This window comes from Epinephelus moara, chromosome 1, assembly GCF_006386435.1.
Source record: "Epinephelus moara isolate mb chromosome 1, YSFRI_EMoa_1.0, whole genome shotgun sequence".
Taxonomy (NCBI): Eukaryota; Metazoa; Chordata; class Actinopteri; order Perciformes; family Serranidae; genus Epinephelus; species Epinephelus moara.
The window spans coordinates 39,925,577-39,946,862 of NC_065506.1; the positions used below are offsets into that span (position 1 = coordinate 39,925,577).

A 21,286-nucleotide genomic window follows, 5' to 3' on the forward strand; every position below is an offset into this window, starting at 1 on the left:
TGTTTTTTGTTTTGTTTTTTGAGTGTGTGGGTGAGTGAGTGAACCGAGGATGGACAGAAACTGGGGCTCAGGACTAGCTGCCAAAAGGACTCCACGCTGATGGAAGCTACTCAAAGCCTCAGACATGTCAGGCTCTTGATATTATCTCTGAGAGAGGCGGACAAGGTGTCATTGATAGCGGGGATTATGCAATCAAGCACATCATAAATCCTCGAGGTTTAGTTTCTCACCAAACCCTTCTGTGCTTCTTTATAACTCTGATCCCAGCTTTGCTTTCCCCAGCAAGTTGGATTACTGTGCCATGTGTGTATCTGTGTATGTTTACACCCTGCTTCAAATTAAAAGACATACTGTCATCAGATATGATTGAGTAACAAGTCTACTAGAATTAAGGACGGGTTTCAAATAGACAAAACACACATTAAATACATTCTCTGCAGGTGGATTAGATGATCTTAAAGTTACACAGAATGAATGGATTGAGCTATACTGTGGCTTTTGGGTCTGATGGGGGTTTTGGATGTTTTTGGTACAGCAGGGGACAAAAAGACAACAATTTTGCTCAACTTAACAGTCACTCATGGGCCATAATTCTCGCCAAGATACGGAAACAGTTACAAATGGTCACTAAGTATTTAAATAGAAAACACAAGTAATATGTCAGTGTTGCTCTGACCTAATTTCAAAACTATGCACACATGAAAGAACATTATAGCAGAGCTCAACCACTCTGATCCGGGTATGGAGGCAGCAATAAACACCCCCACAGTGTTGGTCGTTAGTTTGGCCCCATCTGAATCTTCACTGAGGGGCTGGTTCAACATTATGGGGTTAAGGACTACTCCCTCTGTCTGTTTAAGCCTTCCACTTGCATCGCAAATGAATCGCATGTTTGATGTTGCTATTTCCGTAGACGTCTGTTGCTTGACTTGGTCCGGGAATCTTGTTGACACAAACCCTCAGTGTGTTCCACTACTTCTCACTGAACACTGTCCAGTGTTGCTACATTTTAAACAGAACATCTAAATAATATGAGAAAGTCTTTGAGCCCTGGCTTCTCATTTACACTTACAATATGAAAAGTAGCCTTGCCTCTACCCCTGTACAGGCTGGGCTAACTTGACTTGCATGGTTAAGATAACAGACTACAACAGACAACAGACCTTCAGAGCTTTAACTTAACTTACTACGTTCGCTGTTAAAAGACTGTGCGTTTTAGACGGGAGGAACATTTTCAAAGATCTAAGTAGGGGTGCCCAGTTGGAGCCCCCCTCGTTAACTGAGATTGCTTCAAGTTTTTCATTTGCTAGTCACTGTGCAGTGAATGCTACTTCTGGGGACATTTGGTCCCCAGATTTTGTTGCAGAGTGAGCGCTCTTGAGTTGCACGCTACTCTTTCGTGCAAGCAGCTGCGGACGATGCAGCAGCACGGAGAGGGAGAGACTTTGCGACTTTGCACCATAAGGCTAAGAGAAAACATTATCCTTTCTCTTCTGCTTAGAAGTGGTGAATTTACAGCTCACAGCAACTTAATACGACACAATCTGGATTTTGTTTGATAATTTAGTGTCGGCAAAAAATGTTGTTGCACACTTCCAATTCGTCGTCAGCTAAGTTAGCTTGTTTACTATGTTTAGTGAATGCCGCTGTCGGGTACAGCCCTAGTTTTAAGAACTTAGTTCTAAGTGCCCCATTTTTTTGTTGTGTCCACACTGAAAGATCTAGGAACAGGTATAGTTCTTAGATCGCCATTTTGAGGGACTGTTTTAGCTCCTATTTCAGAGTATGCTCCCACCACTAGAAGAATCTTGAGTGATGTACATGTATGGTGATTGATCCAGACATACTGATAGTAATAATATTTCTGTAGAACTGTGATACCATGATACTAAGATATTTTCTAAGATGGTTATCATATTGTGAAAATCTCATACCGTTGCAACCCCAAAGTAAGTGTATGTTAATTGGTTGAACACAGCCAAAGCAACATTTGCAACTTTGAAAAACAGAAAAATTTGCAGCTGCCCTTTTTAAAAACATTTTTTTTAAAAACTGAAGAAATCAGGGACAAATGGACTGACAGTGAAATCCAGGCTTCACTGAGCATGTATGCGGCAGTGGATGTACAACACAATTTTGACTTGTCAAAGCAAAAATGAAGGTGTTATACCAACCGCCAGCTGGCTTACAGTATGTCACTTCAGCGTTCCTATCGGTAGTGTAAATGCAAACAGAAAAAAGCCCTTTAAAGAATGCAGTTCTTGGAAGCTCCCCAGTGGGCAGTTCCTCTCAGGGAGTCCCCAGAAGTGTTTGGTACGAAAATGCCTCATATTGGACTGGGGAGAGTGGAATGATTTAGTTGTCAGGGTGCATCCAAGCATAACAAGTTGCATATCAGTGAAAGTCTTTACATGTGCAGTTACACCCTTAGTGAATTATGATGATTAGGAGACAAGTGCGTGTGTCTGAATAATTAAAATGTAATAATAATTCAGTACAAGCCTGACTACAAATATAATAAGTTGAAAACTCCAGCTTTATTTCCATTCTCTAATAGTTGTGTGTGTGTGTGTGTGTGTGTGTGTGTGTGTGTGTGTGTGTGTTGGTTGTGTGTGTGTGTGTTGGTCTGAGAAAGAGAGCGAGAGTGTGTAAGAGAGAAGGAGAGAGGGTGAGAACAGGTGAGGGATACCAGTCTGTCTCATAGATGACCAGGCAGTCTCGTCCTGACCAGACCAGACATACAGGCGTATAATGTTTCCTCATATAGCCCCCACAGACCCTCAGCCCAGCCCAGCCCTTCCCCTGTCCCCGCCCCGCTCTCAGGCAGCTGGCTGTGCTATACAGTACACTTCTTGTGTAAAGAGGCTGTTTCAGCTCGGGAGACATCCAGCCTGTACTGCACAGATCTCTACAGACAAGGCAGCACACAAAATAACATAAGTCTGACTTCACAACACGGAAGATGCTGGACCTGCTCTGATCGCACCAAGTCACCCAGTAACTTACCTTATAGTCATTAGCTGTGCTCAGTGATCAATGGATCTAAAGTGTAGACCTCAATAATAAACATAGAGTTAAATTAATATATTTCTAACCGTGTCAATCAAAGCTGAACATTTTTATCTTTATCAAGGTCAAATTAAAGGCTGAGCTGTTGTATTGGACTGAATTAGATTTTACAGGTATACCCAATAAAGTGGCCATATAGTGTATTTTGTAATAGATTATTAAACTCTACTTTCAAAGATGACAGTAATAGTAAGTACAAGAAAATTAAACTATTAATACTACGTAAAGATACAGATACATAAATGATGAGCCATCATTGGCAACATCGCCCTCCTAATGTATCTACGAACTAAGAGCCCTCCATTGCTTAAGTCTTTATTAACAAGAACCCCTATTACTCATGAAATAATGTAAAAAAAAGGCTGAGGTCATCCTAATATTGCCTGAAACAATGATTATTCAGGGGTGTTTTTAGGTCCCTAGCTTACGGCAGCTGAGCCAAAACCTTGACGTGGGACTCGGCTTCAGTCTCAGCTGTGTCTCTGACTGTCCTCTCTGTCCTCACATGAATGGACACTGACAGTGGAGACACAGCAAGGCGCCGCCGCCGGCAACACTCGTTTACCTCTGATTGGTTGACACGCTGTTGGCTACGACGGACAGAGTGACATCAGCAGAAACTGGCCGGAGAGAGAGCCCCATGGCAACGGTTGCCGTGACGGCCATACAACAGGAGTCTTTGAATCCCCGGTGGGTGGAAATGACCTCATCCAAACCAGACTCCTCCAGGAAGCTGTGTTCACCGTCTGCTTCCAGACTTACCAAGATGCTCATTTCCAAGCTGTGTGTTGGTGTAGAACTCATCATTTATCAATCACTTTTCATAAACGAAACTGAGAAACCAACCTCACTCTTTAAAACTTGTAACGCTAAGTAGATGGTGAAAAAACATAAGTTGAAATTTTGTTATAGGTTACAAACTTGCTGTCTGGCACACACCACAAAATGTTGCTGGGGTGCTTTGCTTGGCCTGCTGTCCCCACGAACCGGCCCCAGATAAGCGGATGAAAATGGATGGATGGATGGTTACAAACCTGATCAAATGATTAATTACACCCTTCTCATTGTTTTCCCACAGCACCTAAATATATAGATAACATAACTGAAAACCTGTGGCTTTATATTAGCAAAGATAAATATTTAGATCACTGGGTTTTGAATAGTTGTCTGCAGTTCTTTGCTTTTCCCACAGTGTAAAAGCCACCTTGAATTTATAAGTTCTAGCTGAATTTTGACATTTCAGAGAATAACATAATCTGATGTCCAGCCATCCGAGTGCCATCTTTAACCACTGATCACCTTTAGTAAACGTAGAGTAGAGCTCTCGTCGCCTCTGGCTGTTGTCATGATGTTGTGTTTTTCTGAATGGGTCCCTGTGTGTGTTTGCGCTGTGTCTAGTCACACGGCGCTACAGCCGGATGCTGAAGCTATGTCCCTCAGGCCGTGGATTGCTGAGGATGCTGGGTAAACTCTGTCTCGCACTCGCAGAGCCTCACTCCACATTCCACATGACACTCAAATGTGCATCACAAGCTGCAGCGAGATGCACACGCTTTGTTGCAGACACACACTCACTGCAGGAGCGACCAGTGTAGCCTGAAAGACGCTGACTGGGCTGTAGACAGTCGGTGCACTGTTGTGGTCAGACCAGTTAGTTAAGTGCTTTATGTGTTGTTACCATCTGTCCATTAGTTGAAGTGTTTATGTGTCATACGCAGCAGATTTAGAAGACCAGTACCAAAACACTTACTCTGATAATGGAGACAGATTTTGCAGCAGTATTCAGCACATGTATATGAAAATGTTAACAGGCCTCGTAGTTTGGGTCTGTCATCAAAAGACTAGACCATTGTTTGACAGAAAACCAAAAGCGTGTCTAATTAATTATCTTCAGGGTTTACAGCTCCTAACACAATGCAGGGTGACCCACAACTACTTTCAGTGGTATGAATAAATGAAAGACCTGTTGTGATAGGGAGGAACATTAATATGATCAGAAGTGGAGAGCGTTGACATCAGATGGCAGATACTTAGTGCAACCCTGATTTCTGACCCGTGTGTAAAAGCATTGTTTCCTTTGTTATTATTTGGTATAATGGCCAGGACAGTGCTACATATTTAATCGTTTCTGTGTGTGTTTAACCATTGAACTCAAGCAGTTAGCAGTAAAACAGGCCTGTACACCGACTGTGTACCATCTTTAAGTAGGCAGAAACTTTCACCTTCATTCAAACTTTCCTCTCTTTAACTGGCATGTTGTTGTTTGTGTCGTTGTTGTTGTTTGGCAGACCGCAGCTATTAAGTAGTTTACAAAGACACGTCCCTATTAAGCTCACAAATGTACCGGAAACAATTACCTAAACCACACCACCAATACACTGCTGTGTGTGTGTGTGTGTGTGTGTGTGTGTGTGTGTGTGTGTGTGTGTGTGTGTGTGTGCGTGCGCACAGACTTTTCTCTTTGTGTGTGTTTGTGTGCTCTCCCTCTTCCCAGCAGGTACGGAAATAAACCTTTCTTCCACAAAGGAAAATAATTATCATTCTTGTTAAAGGAAGGAAGGGGGGCTTTGAGCAGAGCGGGAGACAGACAGAGAAATGGAGAGGCAGGGAAAGCGGCTGATTGGCCCCTGACTGCCATTTCCTTAAATAGAGTTGTGGGCTTCTCCGGTCCAACCCTGGCAGAGCGGAGGCTCGCATTCCCAGCATAGCTGCGACTGCCACATTCAGAGCCTCCCCAACACTGGAGCGCTGCGTACACTTCCACAGGTAGACTGCAAATCATTCACCCAGCTCTCAGACCCCCACCCTGCTTCCTTCAGACCCCCAACCACCAGTTAGTGCTGCAGCAGGGGAGAAGAGGGGATGTTGATGAAAGACTCGAGAGGAAGTGGGAAGGGAGGGGGGTTGGAGTAAAGGATAGCAAAGAATTGTTCTCCATTCACACAGCAGCCTTGTCCTACTAGGCAACCTCCCCCACTGCTGGGAAAAAGATGAGACAATAAGAAGCAATCATCTGGTCTCTTCTCTCACCCAAAACGCACAGGCTAATATATGATATGTGTGGTAGCCTGCAACAAGCGGTCAGGACAGAATGATTGAAACAATATAGGTGCTTTAGACAACTATAGATATCTTCATGTTGAAGTTAAATCCAAACTCAAGCCATGATGTTTGACCTTTAACATTTTAGTAAAAAATAGTCTCTGGTATTCACCCTCTTAAGGCATATAGGAATTTTACCTGTGAACTTCTATGACCTTCTATGACCTATATATTGGTTGATAACTGTTTATGAGGAAGAGACAAATACTTTATACTTGTTGTTTAGTCTTAATCATTTACTGCAACCTGCATTGGTGCAACAACAGCTGAGGTGTGCAGGGTTTGCATGGGCCTCGGAAGTTTCTGTAAAGTTGAGTAAATGACGTAAAGGCTCAAACACTTGTTTGAGTCAGTCGATGATTTTGAACATATTTGATTTTCTTTAAAACTAGATGCATAAAATATGGTGCCCAAATTAATCAATATGCTTCACGTGGCTCCACTAAAGGATGAACGCTTTGTATGCAGAGGAGGAACTCTCTAATGGGGGTTTGTGTTGATGCAGCAGCAAATTTTAAATTAATGATACCACCTGGATTTCTTGACTTGGCAGACGTGGTTTGAATGAGGTCCAGAGTGGATGTGGAATGATGTCAGACATTGTGAAAAGCACTTAAGTCCAATGAAACAAATAAAGCTGGATGCTGCCGCACACAGAAGCCATGATGATGCTTTTCCTTTTCCTGGGGAAGGGAGACACACAGACGCACAAACACTGGCAAACGTGTTCAACTCATAGTCAGACAGGTGCTTCCCACTTTACAAGTGTAATCACACACACGCACACACACTCATCTTGGCCACTGTTTAAAACATTACACAGTATAAATAAATAAGCGCCCAAGAGGAAAAGACCTACTTTACACCTACTGTACACAGACACTGCTGCACGCACGCACACACTCGCACACACTCACACACAATGTGAAAACCAGATGAGAGCTTTGCTTTTTATAATGTTCTATAAATTGATCAGGTGTCCAGGCTGTGATGATGCAAGTCTGCTATGAAAAGGTGTTCCTCTCTTCTGTTGTGGGTCACAGGAATCTGTCTCTGTTTGTTGAAGTGCCCCTGGAGACGCTGATTGATCTTTCACTGATTCCATTCAGAAAAGTAACTCCTGTGGTCTGAACCCAGCAGGGGTCGTACACCTTTTTACTACAGTATTTCCTGTGGAAATGAGATAATGGTCCAGTTTCCATATTTAACCATTTTACAGTTTTCCTTGTTTCTTTTAATTAGAGCATCAAAGACATTTTCTGTGATAAAAGACGCTGCAAATTATTTTTGACTTTCTTCATGATCCTCTGGTTTCCATGAAGGAGTGTTTTATAGCCCACAGTATTTTCGATAGTGTCTCCTGGTTTCCATTATGAGAGAAGAGTGATGTGGCAGGAATGCATGGACCGACCAGTTGGGTTTGGATGATGACCAGTAAAAACAGTAGGGCTGCCCCCTAAATGTTGATGATTTGAATCATCAGTCAAGGCGCTCCCAGTTCAAAGCTCAAATTGCAAGTCGAGTCATCATACTCTTTTTCCTTTTTATTTTTTAATTTTTTAATTTTTTAATCAATTTATCTAGGGCTGCCCCCGACTCAGAATTTTCCTAGTCGACCAACAGTCGTCATTTAGGGCCATTAGTCAACTAGTTGCCCACATGTTTACGATATTAATTTAATTATTAAATGATATATTTTGGGCGGGGCAACACAATGGTTTGAGTTGAAGGTGTGAGAAAGAATAGTATCAGTAACATTGTTAACACTGTGCTACATTACAGAGAAATACAAAACCGTACTAATGAACCTTCATTAATATAGGCCTATATTTTATCTCCAAGTGCACGTCACACACTGAGTGAGCCGCCTGTTAATGACGCTGTGGGCTAATGGGCATGTAGCTACTTCCATGTTTCAGATGATACGTCACGTTTGTAGTCGACCAATGAAGATATGTTTACATATCACCTTGGGTTCGTCCTTCACCTTCTCAAAATGACCCCACACTTTGGATTTCCTGCCCGACATGTTATTAACTAGCCTGTGGAATAACCATAGGTACCAGGTCGGGCACTTGGCGCTAATCTTGTGCTTTTTTTGTGCCAGCTTTCAAGAGCACGGCAGCAGGTTGCATCTGAGGTTGCTAAGCAACCTGAACAAGCACCATATAGCTTATTTACCTGAAATCCTGAGTGCAGAGCTGATCTTCTTCCAGAAGCTGTTCATAAGTGTGTAGGCCTATCATCCGTGGGACAGATGTAAAGCTCTGGGTAGCCCTGCACTAACATGATCAACTTTTCCATATTCCATATGAATATTTACAAAAGAAGGGAAAGATATCTGTCGGCTGTGATTGGTTTGTAATGTGACTCCTGTCTGACTGCTAAGCGTGTACACTTCCTGTGTCTGTCCTTTCAAATTAAATTCCCGCAAGGTCCAGTCATATAGGTTTTGATTTATTTTGGGGAGGTGCAGCTCCTTATAGAGTTTGATTTTTCTTTCTGCGACTAGGCGACCAATGCAGTCTTACTGACTAATAACCTTTCTGGTTGACTAACGTTTGGTTGACTAAGGGGGCAGCCCTAAATTTAGCTTTGTAGCTGTGTCATTATACACAAAGCAACACAGGAAAACGACACAGCAGACTATGCACCTTTTCAGACATAATCCTGTCTCACAGTCACTAAACTGTAAACCTGACTATAATAGATATAGAGATGGTTGATGGAAACATGGGAAAGAGTGATGCAGAGCATTGGTGTCAGCAGAGTTTGTCCTTCCTTCCTGCTCGCTGCTTTAGTGCTGAAACCTACCAAAGTCAGCAAAATGATCAGATGCTGGCACAGCTCTGTGCATTAATATGATGTTTTGAACATCCACAGTTCACATGTCGTGGTTCCATCTTCTGTCACGACCCCAACATCTTAATCATCCCCACAGGTTGTCTTGTTGACATATACTTTTGTCTCTTTTGATTGAAGGAAACCAGGGTTCTCATTTAACCATGTGCACGCACTGCATGTTAACACAAAACGGATGTATGTCAGTCATGTTTATTTAAAACGGCCCATTGTCCAGATATCCAGATCAGAGCAGCATGTGTGCAACAGAGTGTCAGCCGATGAGAGCAGTGTAAATCACCTGCTGACTGGTTTCCTGACAGCTTGACTGTCTGTTTCCTCTCACTCAGCTTCACCTGTCTGACATGATGACTGACACACTGATTATTTAGATGGACAGGGGATATTTTCTCTCTCTGCTCACCTCTTCCTCAGTTCACCTCTCTCTTAGCAGACTGCTGGTACAATGTACAGTTTTCTTAAGGGAAAATTTTTAGTTTTGCCAGGTTAAAATCTGTTGTAATTTAGATTGATACCAAATATTTTCTCCATAAGAGCTGCACCAAATCATTCGTTTTACAAGTAATTGATAGTCAAATCGTCATTTCTTCTTTTGCAGTGTGTAATTTCACAGCAGAGGACAAGGGTGTGTTACAGCTTGGGTCATGGCACAAAGACTTGGTCTATCGGCTGAAGCTATATCCAAATACAACAGTCTTTCAGTGGTATTGCAACCATTAAAAATGTCCCTTACGGGTATCTGGAAACTGGCTGAACTTTACTTAGTGTAAGAAAAAAAACTAGACAAGACAGGAGTAAACAGAGCTCCTCCTCCTCCTCCTCTTCCCTCCTCAGTCAGTTATGTGTCAGTAGGTCAGGCTGAGGCCAAGGTCAGGCTGATCCCACAACACTGACTTTCTCTCTCAAACAGTCTCTGTCTGCTTCTCTTTCTGTTTCTCTTTCTTCTTCCTCCTCTTTTTCTCTTTGGACTTTTCCCCTCCTCTTGTTTATTGCGTGTGTGTTATTGTCCCGTCTTGTTTATTTTGCAGTCTTCTCCCTCTTTTCTCCCCCTCCAGTTGGAACCTGTTGACACCGGTGAACTTTCCAGTCTGTCTTTCGTATCCACCCCCTTCCTTCTTACCTCCCTTATCCCTGTGTGTGTGTGTGTTTGTGTATGTATGGGGCCCCAAAGCTTGCGTTAGGGCCTGTGGGAGCCTGCCTGCACTTCTTGTCAGGACATGGACTCTTTCTCTGGGTGGGGCGATGCAGTGTGTAGCATTAGATCATTTCCATCGTATATTTTTGTGTACCACACCTCTCATACAGTCACACCAGCTCCTCACTTTCTCCTCTTGCACTTGCATTCTCTGTGCTTTTTTTTTTGCTTGTCTTAATTTGTTTGTTTGTTTCTTTGCATTCTTTCTCTTTGGCGTGTCTTTTTCACTAATATTTGTTTCCTGTGTTTGTTTGTTTTTTGCTATTTTCCTTTTTGCTCATTTTAAATTTTGTTTGTTTTTGCTTTCTTTGGTCTTGTCTTGTGGCCTATTTCTCTTTTATTTCGTCATCTTGATTTCTTTCACTTTATTTGTTCAGTCATTTTATTTGTTTGTCTACTTTTTGTTTTGTGATTTCTTACTCTTTCTCTAACACTCAGCATCAATAATATAATGATAATAAATTAAAAAAAAAAAAAGCAAATTACTTGTACATTTTTTCATAGGATGTAGTTAAATAAACTCATAAATTTAAGTTTAAGTTAGAGGATACATTACATAACATCTAGCAACAACACACATAGTACCCACGTGCCGAATCATACATGCTCGCACCCATGAATGTGTGTGTGCCCAAACGTGGACACATATTTACCCACACATTTATGTGAACGATAAAGAACAAGACAACACTTCTATGCTATCAATCTCAAGATCATTGGGAACATCATCTTTTATATATCTCAACCTTTTTCCCATCTTTCTTCAAAAATATGCACGTGATTTCTAACTCTCATGGTAATTTTTTCCATTTCATATATATCCTTCACAAGATCCTTCAATTAACATTGGTTATGTTATCTTTCAACCAGTTCCTTGTAGTTTGTTTATCACTACTACCCTACCCTGCTGCTGTAGGACAACCTAAGACACCCGAGTCTGTGTGAAGTGTAGATGCTCCTTGAAATGTGTCGATACAGTATGTGCATGTCAGCTAGTGGGAAGTGATTAAAGCTGGTCCAATAAAAAGTGTAATTTCACTCTTTGTTTCAGTGTTCAATTTTTACTGTAGTCCAGTTGTCCCACCCTGAGCCAGGCCACTGATGCCTGAGGATGGTGTGTGGGTGGGGATTGGCGTTAAAGACCAAGGAGAGCAATGCTTTCTTCTTCTGAAATAAAGATTCACCACAGAGTTTTACGTTAATGTGTTTTTTTTTTTCCACTTTGTCGTTCTGGCGAGTGAGTCAGAAATGTACTCACCTGGGGCGTCGGTGGCTTAGTGGTAGAGCAGGCGCCCCATGTACAAGGCTGTTGCCGCAGCGGCCCGGGTTTGAATCCAGCTTGTGGCCCTTTACTGCATGTCATCCCCCCTCTCTCTCTCCCCCTTTCACACTTCGATTAAAGGCAAAATGGCCAAAAAAATGTCTTTAAAAAAAAGAGAAAAAAAAGAAATGTACTCACCTGATTCAATTTTTATTTGTCCCTGCCTGTACAGATCATTTCATTTATCAAAAATGACTCCATTTTATCCGCCATGCTCTCAAACTCGTTTTCGCCCACATCCTCTTACACCACTCAACCAAACTCCTGTTTTTGGGAAAGTTTAAATGCACATGCGTTTCAGCTCATAAACTTTGTCTTTACCCGCTGCAGTTTTCTCACAGGTGCCTGATTGGTACTGTGCATAGGAAACTCTCAACAGAGATGAGAAGGAAGCAAGGTGGCTCACTTCTTACTTCCATCATCAGCTCCGACAAAAGCAATTTGACTCATTCTTTTTTATCACTCGCTCGATCGGTGAGTTGCCTTTACCAGCCAACCAGTTTACCAGCCCCATGTGGCATTTTACTTGCCCTGGGCAATTCTTACTGTTGAGCCCTGCACCAACAACCAGTCACAATAAAAGATGTTATTTGGTGGATAAATTAAGTTTGCAAACTACCTCAGATGTTTCTGCTCCTGATAACTTAGAGAATGTTACATTTTTACATTATTCCAATGTGTTTACAGTCACTTCATGTTCTGTTAGGTTCACAAAGAAGAAACAACACATCGTATTTTTAGCAGGTTAAAATTATACTTGGCAGGTACTTTGTGTTCAGGCACTGGATGCTGCCATTTTTGTCACCTCAAAGTTCTCTCACTTCAAAAGTATCACGTGCTGCCTCAAGTGTTGCTGACATATCTCTGTTTCTGTTGCAACTCAGCTGCAGAAGTACTGAAATTATTCTTGTTATGCAAATAGACTGGAGATGATGCTGTATAATTGTGCAGTAGAGAAGACAAACAAACATTACCTGGTAAAATGCAGTAAGATTTTTCTTTATGGAGTCCCGTCTCCTCCACTTGGCATACCCAGGTATCCTTGAGCAAGATGCTGAACCCAAAATTGTACCTGATGGTGGCTCTGTCGGTGTGTGAGTGTGTTAAAAACTGAGTAGCAGGTGGCACCTTGTATAGTAGCCTCGGCCACCAGTTTATGAATGTGTGTGTGAGTGGGTGAATGTGACTCAAAGTGTGAAAAGCGCTTTACGTGGTCGAAGACTAGAAAGGTGTCACAGAAGTGAAGGGCCATTTGCCATCTAAGTACATACTCTGCAAATATCTGCTTATTTCACAACAGCCAGCATCCACATACCATGATTTTTTTATCTTTATTCCACTATCTGCCACAGTATAGGTCTGAAAACCTAATGGTTAAAGTGTCACAAGTGTAATGTAGACATCAACCATCAACTCATTCATGACTGACCAGCATCGCATGGCCAGTGTTGTGTGTAAACAACTGGACTGTGTGATATCGTGGCTCATTACATGCGGTGTGAAAAAGACTGTTTTACTTAGTGTCAAATAAAGCTACAGAGCACAGAGTAGGGATAGGACTGGGGCTTGGTCTGTGTGTGTGAGTGTGAGCTGGGCTGTGGATCCGTTAGGAATCACTGCATTCTTCAGCAGCAGCTCTCTGTGGTATGCCAGCACATTCCCCACTGCTGAGCTGGAGAATCCACTCGGAAAGCAGGAGCGGGAACTTTTCCTTTCCACCCTCTCCCACCCCCTCCTCCTCCTCCTCACTCCACCCATCTACTACTCTGTCTGTCTTAACTTTGTTCTCCTCAAGTAACCCCCACCCCGGACCCTGTCCCGTTTTTTCTCTTTCCACAACCTCTTTTTAAGTTGTTTAAACTATGTTTTCCAAATTCTTTCCGCATACAGTCTGGGACTTTGTCCTAAACCATGACGTCTTGTTCTACGGACTGTATGTAAGTCTATGTTGTGTAACTGTGTTGTTCTAGGAGCTTCCATACAGACATTTAATTCACCCTCCATCTCCTCCAGCCTTTTCTCCCCTGCCGGTATGTCTCCCAATCTCTCTTGGTGTTTTCCAGCCAGCTCATATTAGCCTCCTTTGCAGATAGTTTTCCTAAATTAAGCCCCCTGCTCTGTTTATTGTTGGTCAGCTCTCCCTTGCTTTCACTCGGATTGCCGTCCTCCAGTTGGTAAAAGGAACACGCTGTGTCGGATGTGGTGTTGAATCAACAAAAGCTATAGCGAGTTGCCGGCAGTGAGACAAAGTGAGCCAGTCTCATGTTTGTTTTGCTAACAGCAGAAACACAGAGGTTTAGAGGACACACACATACTGAGACTTGTGAGGACTTTCCATGGACCAGATTTAGTCCTCACACCTGAGCTGTAGCTTCGTCTTAACTCTAACCAAACTGTAATCTAAACTTTATTTCAAGCTCAAAACACTAAACTTAAATTTAGTAATCTCCTCCCCAAAATACACACCCACCTACCCACACACACACACAGTTTCTGGTTATGCAACTTCACAGTGGCTGATATGGAATTTTTTTAGGTGTGAGTTTAGGTCAAGTGTAGATACACACTGTCTCGCTCACATACTTTCACTCTCTTCCCTCTCTCTCTGTCACACACGAACATACACACACACACATGCACACATGCACGCACACAAACCTGGTGTGTCACTGTCAGTGTGATTGGGAGTTAATGTGTCCCTTTGCTAACCACTAATATGGTCTTATCTGTTGTGCTAGCTGCCTTGTTGTGGCTTTGTGTGCTGTTGACCTATCTATATTTAGAACGAGAGGAATCATGTGTCTAACCAACAGTCTCCACAAGTGTGTGTGGGTGTGTGTATGTTTGTGTCCGTGTCCGTCTCCATTGGTTCGTGTTTGCACATAACCAATGTGTAACAAATGAGCTAAAACAATCACATTGTTTCCACCATTGTCACGTGTGTCTTGTGATCACACAGTCTGATGTGACGAGGACACGCTGTATCCAGCTCAGGGTCAAAGTTAAACCCAATGAGCATCTGCTGCTCTGAGGCTCCTGGCTCCCTATTTCCAGAGGGACTTATATGCTTGGAGATGTAATGGCTTTATATTAATTATAGATATTTTTATTAGTTTTTTAGCGTTATTTGAGTGTTTGAATTAAAATGTGTGAAAGAAGGAAGATGACCACAGAGCCACTGTCAGGCTGCATCCAAACGTCCACCCTCTGGACTTGTGGACTGAGCCCTCACAGACTTCAGTCGAGTTCACCATCATCATGTAAAGTCTGCGAGGGCTGAGCCTGCAAGCCGCTAACAGACAGCCCTTGAGACTGCTTTACCCGTTGCTATGGAAACATTCAAGCAACAGTTACAATCATTTGCACGGTAATTGCTGCTGTCATATTCTGTCTGCTCATCTGTCCCTGCAGATAAGATATAAATCTCATGTATAGGGTTGTTTTGTGAGTGAACAAAATAAAATGTCTGTATAACATATAGACTGTAGACATTCAGCTACAGAGATGTTCGTATATAAGGACTGGGCTATGACTAAATAAATCATGTAGGCCTATGAGTTACATCAGAAGATCTTTTGTTGGTTTCGGACAGTTTTCTAGCCTATATATTTGGCATTACACTGCGCAAACTATAAAGTAGGCTGCAGTAATACAGTGCATTTTGATTACCTCTCTATCTTGATGTTGTTGAATATTATTTCTGGCCTACATGAGTCAAGTAGAGTTTTGATAGGCTACAAAAACTTCAACGTCATGCCTGTATTGCGGTGAATTGTGGGCAATTAAATCAGTTAAGTCTGCACCCCAAGCTGACTCTGTGGAAGTCTGCAGAAAGTCAGATTTCAGGCCCCTGGTGGACTGGATGATTTATGGATTTGGACAGCCCTAAGCACTCCAGGATCGCCGCTGCAAAGTCCGCAAGTCTACAAGTGCGATGAAGTGCGGGCATTTGGATTCAGCCTTACTAAACTACACTTATAATTTCCTCCCCAGGTCTTTGGTAGATAATGTAAACTTTTCATCCGCTTCCACTCTTTTATCATTAAAAATGAAGCTATCTAGAAACTTGAGGAAATTTTAATATATCAATCTAAATTTATTTAACAATTAGACAGTAAAATAATCCAATAAGCAATCATACATCTATCCAACAAATCAAACCAATATCCTATTCAATAAGTAGATATCTGTAAAAAATAAAATCCAGGGAAGGGACTGGAGCCAGTTGGCAAAGGTTAAGTGTTCTGTGATTTATTCCATAACATATATATTTATTTATTTTTATAACTGTATTTTTTATATATTTATTTTCTACTGTCCACTTACTAATTTAATTATGTTTGACATTTTATTTACGTTTTTTTTCCCATCAGTTTCATTGCGTATACAATTGTGATATTTTTTGACCCTACATGATAAAAGCCCAGTTTAAATAGAGTGAGTACTATTAAGTCTTTTAAAACCCAACTCTGTCTTTTAAATGTCAGTAAAGAACAGCTCAGCTTTTCCACATATATTGCTGATTTTGTTGAACCAGTTGCATTACTCTGGGTTTTCCAGCAATGTGTTCATCTTCAGTAACATGGTCATGTTATGGTGTCATATTTTGTGAAGAAGGGCGTTAATTTTCTTCTAAGTGCCCGCATTCCCTCGAACTGACTTGTGTACTTGTACTTTAGTTTTCGTCAGTGCTTCCCAGAATATGGTTGAACCATCTTCAGTGAATGAGAGTGAACTTGCTGCATCCAGCGGTGGTTGTACACGTAGGTGGACAGTGATGTATTGACAGATATTGCTGAGCAAGATGTTTTACATTTTAGGAGAAAATGAGTCATACCCCTTAGTCAGTTCTAAAACAGGGCCTTGTCTTGTTTTCAGTTCAAATGGGTCATGTGTTTCCCCAGCTGGACAAAGTGTGCTTACATGTCTTAATAGTCTTAAAAAGCTGAGTATCAAAAATGAGTTTGAGGACTCTGAGGTTAGTCTGTCTGTTTGCCAAACATTAGGACCTGCACAGTAGGGCTGAATGATTTATCACATTCAAACAAAGATTGTAGTGTCATAGAGCACAATTTTCAAATTGCTAAAACTGCCATTAAAGAAAACCAACCAGGTCAGAAACAACTGGCCCAGGGGCTTCTCATGCACACACACTGCCCTACATGCCACCTCACATTTGCAAGTGAGAGTAGATGAAGACAACAGCTTGTTAAATGCCACACGCAAGCTTTTATGCTTGCTGTACTACCATGTGAAAATGGCAAAAGCCGGGTTTAGATACAGTCCATTTGATAACATATAACATTGTTTATTGTAGGGAGTGTAGGGCTGCTCACATGTGGCAAAAATCATAATCATGATTATTTCAGTTAATATTGTATTATATATATCTATCTGTTTGCTTTCTGTTTCTCTCATACTTCTTCAGTGTGGACAAAGTGTCCAGGTGGGCGGTTTGATGCAAGGTTGACAGAGGGAGAATTCTACTCTCTGAGAGGCACGGCTGTGTTGAAAGCAGCACCCTTGTCTTGGTGCCAGAGAGGGTGTCAGAGGGCAGTGCCTGGGCAGAGTGGCACAGAGTTCACCAGCAGGGAAATGCTGTGTCAGCCCCTGAACAAATGATTCTCTCTGTCTGAGGTTTCAGTGTTTGTGTATGTCAGACTTTCTTTTTCGGTGTTTCTTCTCAATGATGCTGATGTGATTCATCAGTTCCCAGCATGCCCCTGCCTCTCTGTCTGGCACGAAAGAACAAACTTATCATCCTTTGTCTTGTTGAATACCTGACACTGGTTTCACTTTAAATTGTATTGTTTGTTGTGTTAGACTGTTTATGTTGACCATGTCACATTGTGTGGGGCACTCACATGCTTAATTTTGGCTTCACACTCAAATATTTTTCAGCCTCTGCATCCCCTCTGTCAGGTGGGATGCGGGGGTGGGAAAGTGAAACAGAGACTCCTGGTTCCAGTGAAGTCCATTGTGATACTCTGAATCAGAAGCTACAAAGAAACAAGGGGGGGGGTTTCTCATCCTGTCCATTTTGAATTTGATTAGGCTTTTTTGATTAAGAATGTTAATGGATTCTTCAGGTGTGAGTTCGCTGCATTTTCTCTTAATTATAAATTTACTATTAAAGATTTATTTACCTGGTCTCAGGTTGGTTCACTGCTTACTCACTCTCTCTGGTTGGGTCCATTTGTGTAATAGGTAGCTCAGTGTTTCTCCTAGCATTTGACCTTTGACCTGTGCTGGTTGAACAACTCTGACCCCTCTTTGAGCGGTGAGAGATGCTGTGTGTTTGTCGGCTGTGAGGGGAACTGCTCCCACGCTGACTCCTTGACCTTCTAACCTTGGACTAAGGGGTCAATAGGCCTCAAGTAGCTTCCTGACTTCTAGGTGTTGAAGTTTCACAGCATTTTCCAGCAGTTCTCTTAGTTTTAAAGTATTTAGTACAGACCTAGCATCTTGCTAACACCCTCTAGAAATTTTCACCCCAATACTATTGGATTAAAATCACTTTTTTTTAGCAACTTTGAATCTTAATTTTAGCTTTACCTCCTCTGTAACTCCCTAATGCTAAATCTTTACATCAGGGTCTAAGAGCCACTTTTTGCCAAGAACCAACTTTTCCTTGTCTTTGCTGGCAGAAGTTTTAGCTTTACAGGTTAGGATCCAATTTAACAACTGAAAGTTGATTGTTTGTAATCGGTCATTGCATTGCTGTGCAGTGTGTTTTAAACTGAGGGACTACCGGTTTGAAGTGCAGGATAGATCTAATGAGCTATTGAGCTGTTGTCATGTTAGCTGCCTGATGATGGCTCCATGGCTCACCTGGCTGTCAGAGCTCCAGTTAGCCACTAATGTTGGCTGTTATTCGCAAGTTATTCCGATGATGTTTCTCTGTGGATGCAATTATTCTCCTCATTGTTGAGCTCTGGTGAAGTCAGGTCGAGTAAGTTACCCAAAGTTTGCTCTGACAGCCCAAACATGCAGATAAAATCAGTTGGTAAAGGGATGAACCTCAACATCATAACATAAGTCATTCGAGCATCATTGTTAGCTAAGCTAACTGAGAATAATCTGATTAAAAACCCATAACTTTTATTGATAAAGTCACCTCAAAAAAATGTTCAGGTTTTACCCCATGATCGCCGCATCTAATGGGAATTTTACATAAGTATTATTATTGATGTCTGTAAGTATCTTAGCCTAAATTTTCAACCTGGTATAGGAGTTCATGGGAGAGTGCGAGGCTTTGACTTTCTGTATTCAGTCAACTTTGAGTTTGTGGAGCTGTATGGAGGGATGAAGTGAGACTTTCTGAGATGACTGGACTTTTGTATTTACCCTGCCATTCACCTGTGAGCCCTGCTAAATGTAGAGACCAAAGAAAGGACAATAAGTCATACACATGCCCCCGTCAAACAGAAAACTCCTCTGATCACTGTGTTTTCTTTACTTCTTTATATTAAACTACATTGAAGATTGTGTTTGATATGGTGTTACAGCTTTTAGTTTTAAGGGAATGTTTAATCTTTTAATACATAAAATGCTTTTTATTGATTATAAAATACTTTCAATATGCCACGCAGCTGCTTTGAGGATTTACTTCAAACAAATGTACAATAAACAAGTAGTAACATTTGTCAAGTTTTGCCCTATTTAGTTTGAGACATTTTAGTTGCTGTCGGTTATTGAGTCTGTGACGACAAATGATGTTTAGTCAGGACTTTATATGGTCTCTCTGTGTAACTTGTGGTAGTAGACAAACTTTCATCTCAGACAGTCAAACAAATGTGTAAAAGTAGAAAACATTTTACTGTCAACACTCAAATGGTGACGTTTAAAAGCTGGCGGCGCACCACTGCTTCTGTAAGCAAGTATTTATCAGGGTTTCTGTGTCACATCATAATGTTTTCCAGTCATTTGGAAATAAGTGAGTTTTAATCATGGAACAATTCCTGTTCGCGGATGGACCAAGGCTTGCCTCATTCAGAGGAATGAAGCATTACATCATCCCTGGAGCAGAGGGGAGTAACTCCTGGCTCCCCTCACACACCTCGCTCCATCCATCAGTTTATTTTCTCCTCCTCCCTCTAAAACCCGTTTCTACCTCAGTCTTCCCCCACCTCCTCCCTTCTTGTGCTCCATATCACTCTTACGGCTAATCCCCACTGCATGTGTTTTATAGAAGCGTTTTTCAAGACTTTTAAAGTCCATTTGTGTTGCTGTTAGTGAAGTGTAAACTACATAAACAGCTGTTAAGATCACATAAACTCCTACTTTCAGTATTTTGTGAACCTATCTACGACTCTATTAAGTTCCTGCATTTTGTTTTCTTCAATGTTTCAGTGCTAGTGGTTTGTACTTCCCAGAACAGCAGTCAGGTTTGTTGTGGTGGGCGACGCATTTACGGAAGACAGAGTCAGCGTAGACTGGATGACACAACGCTTACGCGCTGCTTACATCTCACTTACATCTCGCGTCCAGTGGGGATTCCCAGTTAGTGAAGGCTGTCTGCTGAACTTTGGGACAGCCTGGCCTAGTTCACTCAGTCTTGCCCCTTGATGTCACCCATTCATTTTCCCTGACATGGGTCTGATTTCTCTTCTTAAAAAAGGGGGCTAAAACAAGCTGCTGTCTCGTCCAGCCTCATCTTGGTAGACGTGACCCATACATGACAAAATCCCTTTTCATTTTCATAAAATGCCTATGAACCTAAAATGAGTGGACAAAAACAGTTAAGGGTATCCTTTTGTGCTTTGTCTTCTGTTGTTTTTTTTTGTGTTGTTTTGTTTTTTTAAATTCAGCAATAAGGTGAACACACTCATGCTGCCCATCCTTCTCTCAGTAGAAGGTCGTAGGATTGAATACATAAACGTGTGTTGGTTCCATGCTGTGTGTAGGCTCAAGCCTGAATTATTTAATCCTCCAGTCCTGGTCATCTTTCATGGGATGACATGAATGTGAACCTTGTTTGGAAGGCTTCGGGGTCTGTGGTCGTCCAACTGCCCGGTCAGAGCTGCAGCTGTCCACTCGACAGGGCAGAGAGAGCTGTACATCATCACAAAGTAGACTGTGACATTGGGATATCTTTGGACAGAAGGGCCAGCAGATGTATTTTCTAGTTTCACCTCATATGTCGGATTTAGAGACGAGATCCTTCTGGGTTAAGAATGAACGTGGTGGTCAAATTCACACAGACACATCTCCCAAGCAGGAAGTGAAGCCGTCCTGCGTCCTGCCTCTATTTGTGTGGCTGCCCAAAGCTGTTGGCCTGACCAGTTGGTATCTATAGACCTAGTCCAAGATGATTGGAATGGGCTCCTAACGGCCCACTGGCTCGGACAACAATAGAGCTCCATGACCTCCAGGTTATGTATAGAGCTGTACAGCCACTATCGGCAGCCTACAGAGCTGGCTGTTTAGAGAAAGAGTAAAATAGAAAGATGACAGTGCAGCGGGTCTGACATCATCTCTGTGTCCTCTATTTTTAACCGTACATGTGTCACTAATCCATCTGTTCATTTATCAGTTTTGCTACCACCTTGGATATCGTTAAGATGAAAACTTAGATTATGTAAGCCACGATGTTCTCTCCATCACTCTGGTGACTGGTCCAGTCAGGTCTGTCAACGATTGGCTGGCATTTTAATGAGACACTGACATTTGAATTCATACACCTACTAGCCATACACTGCATAATTTCTTTCAAGCACTCTGGAAATAAATGGTGC

The 21,286-nt window shown here is 41.9% G+C and overlaps 1 protein-coding gene across 4 annotated transcripts in view; it reads left to right on the forward strand.

Moving 5' to 3' along the window:
- samd4a (sterile alpha motif domain containing 4A) overlaps positions 1-21,286 on the forward strand; it is a 66,686-nt gene that overhangs the window by 11,851 nt on the left and 33,549 nt on the right. The gene's annotated exons all lie outside the window — the stretch shown is intronic.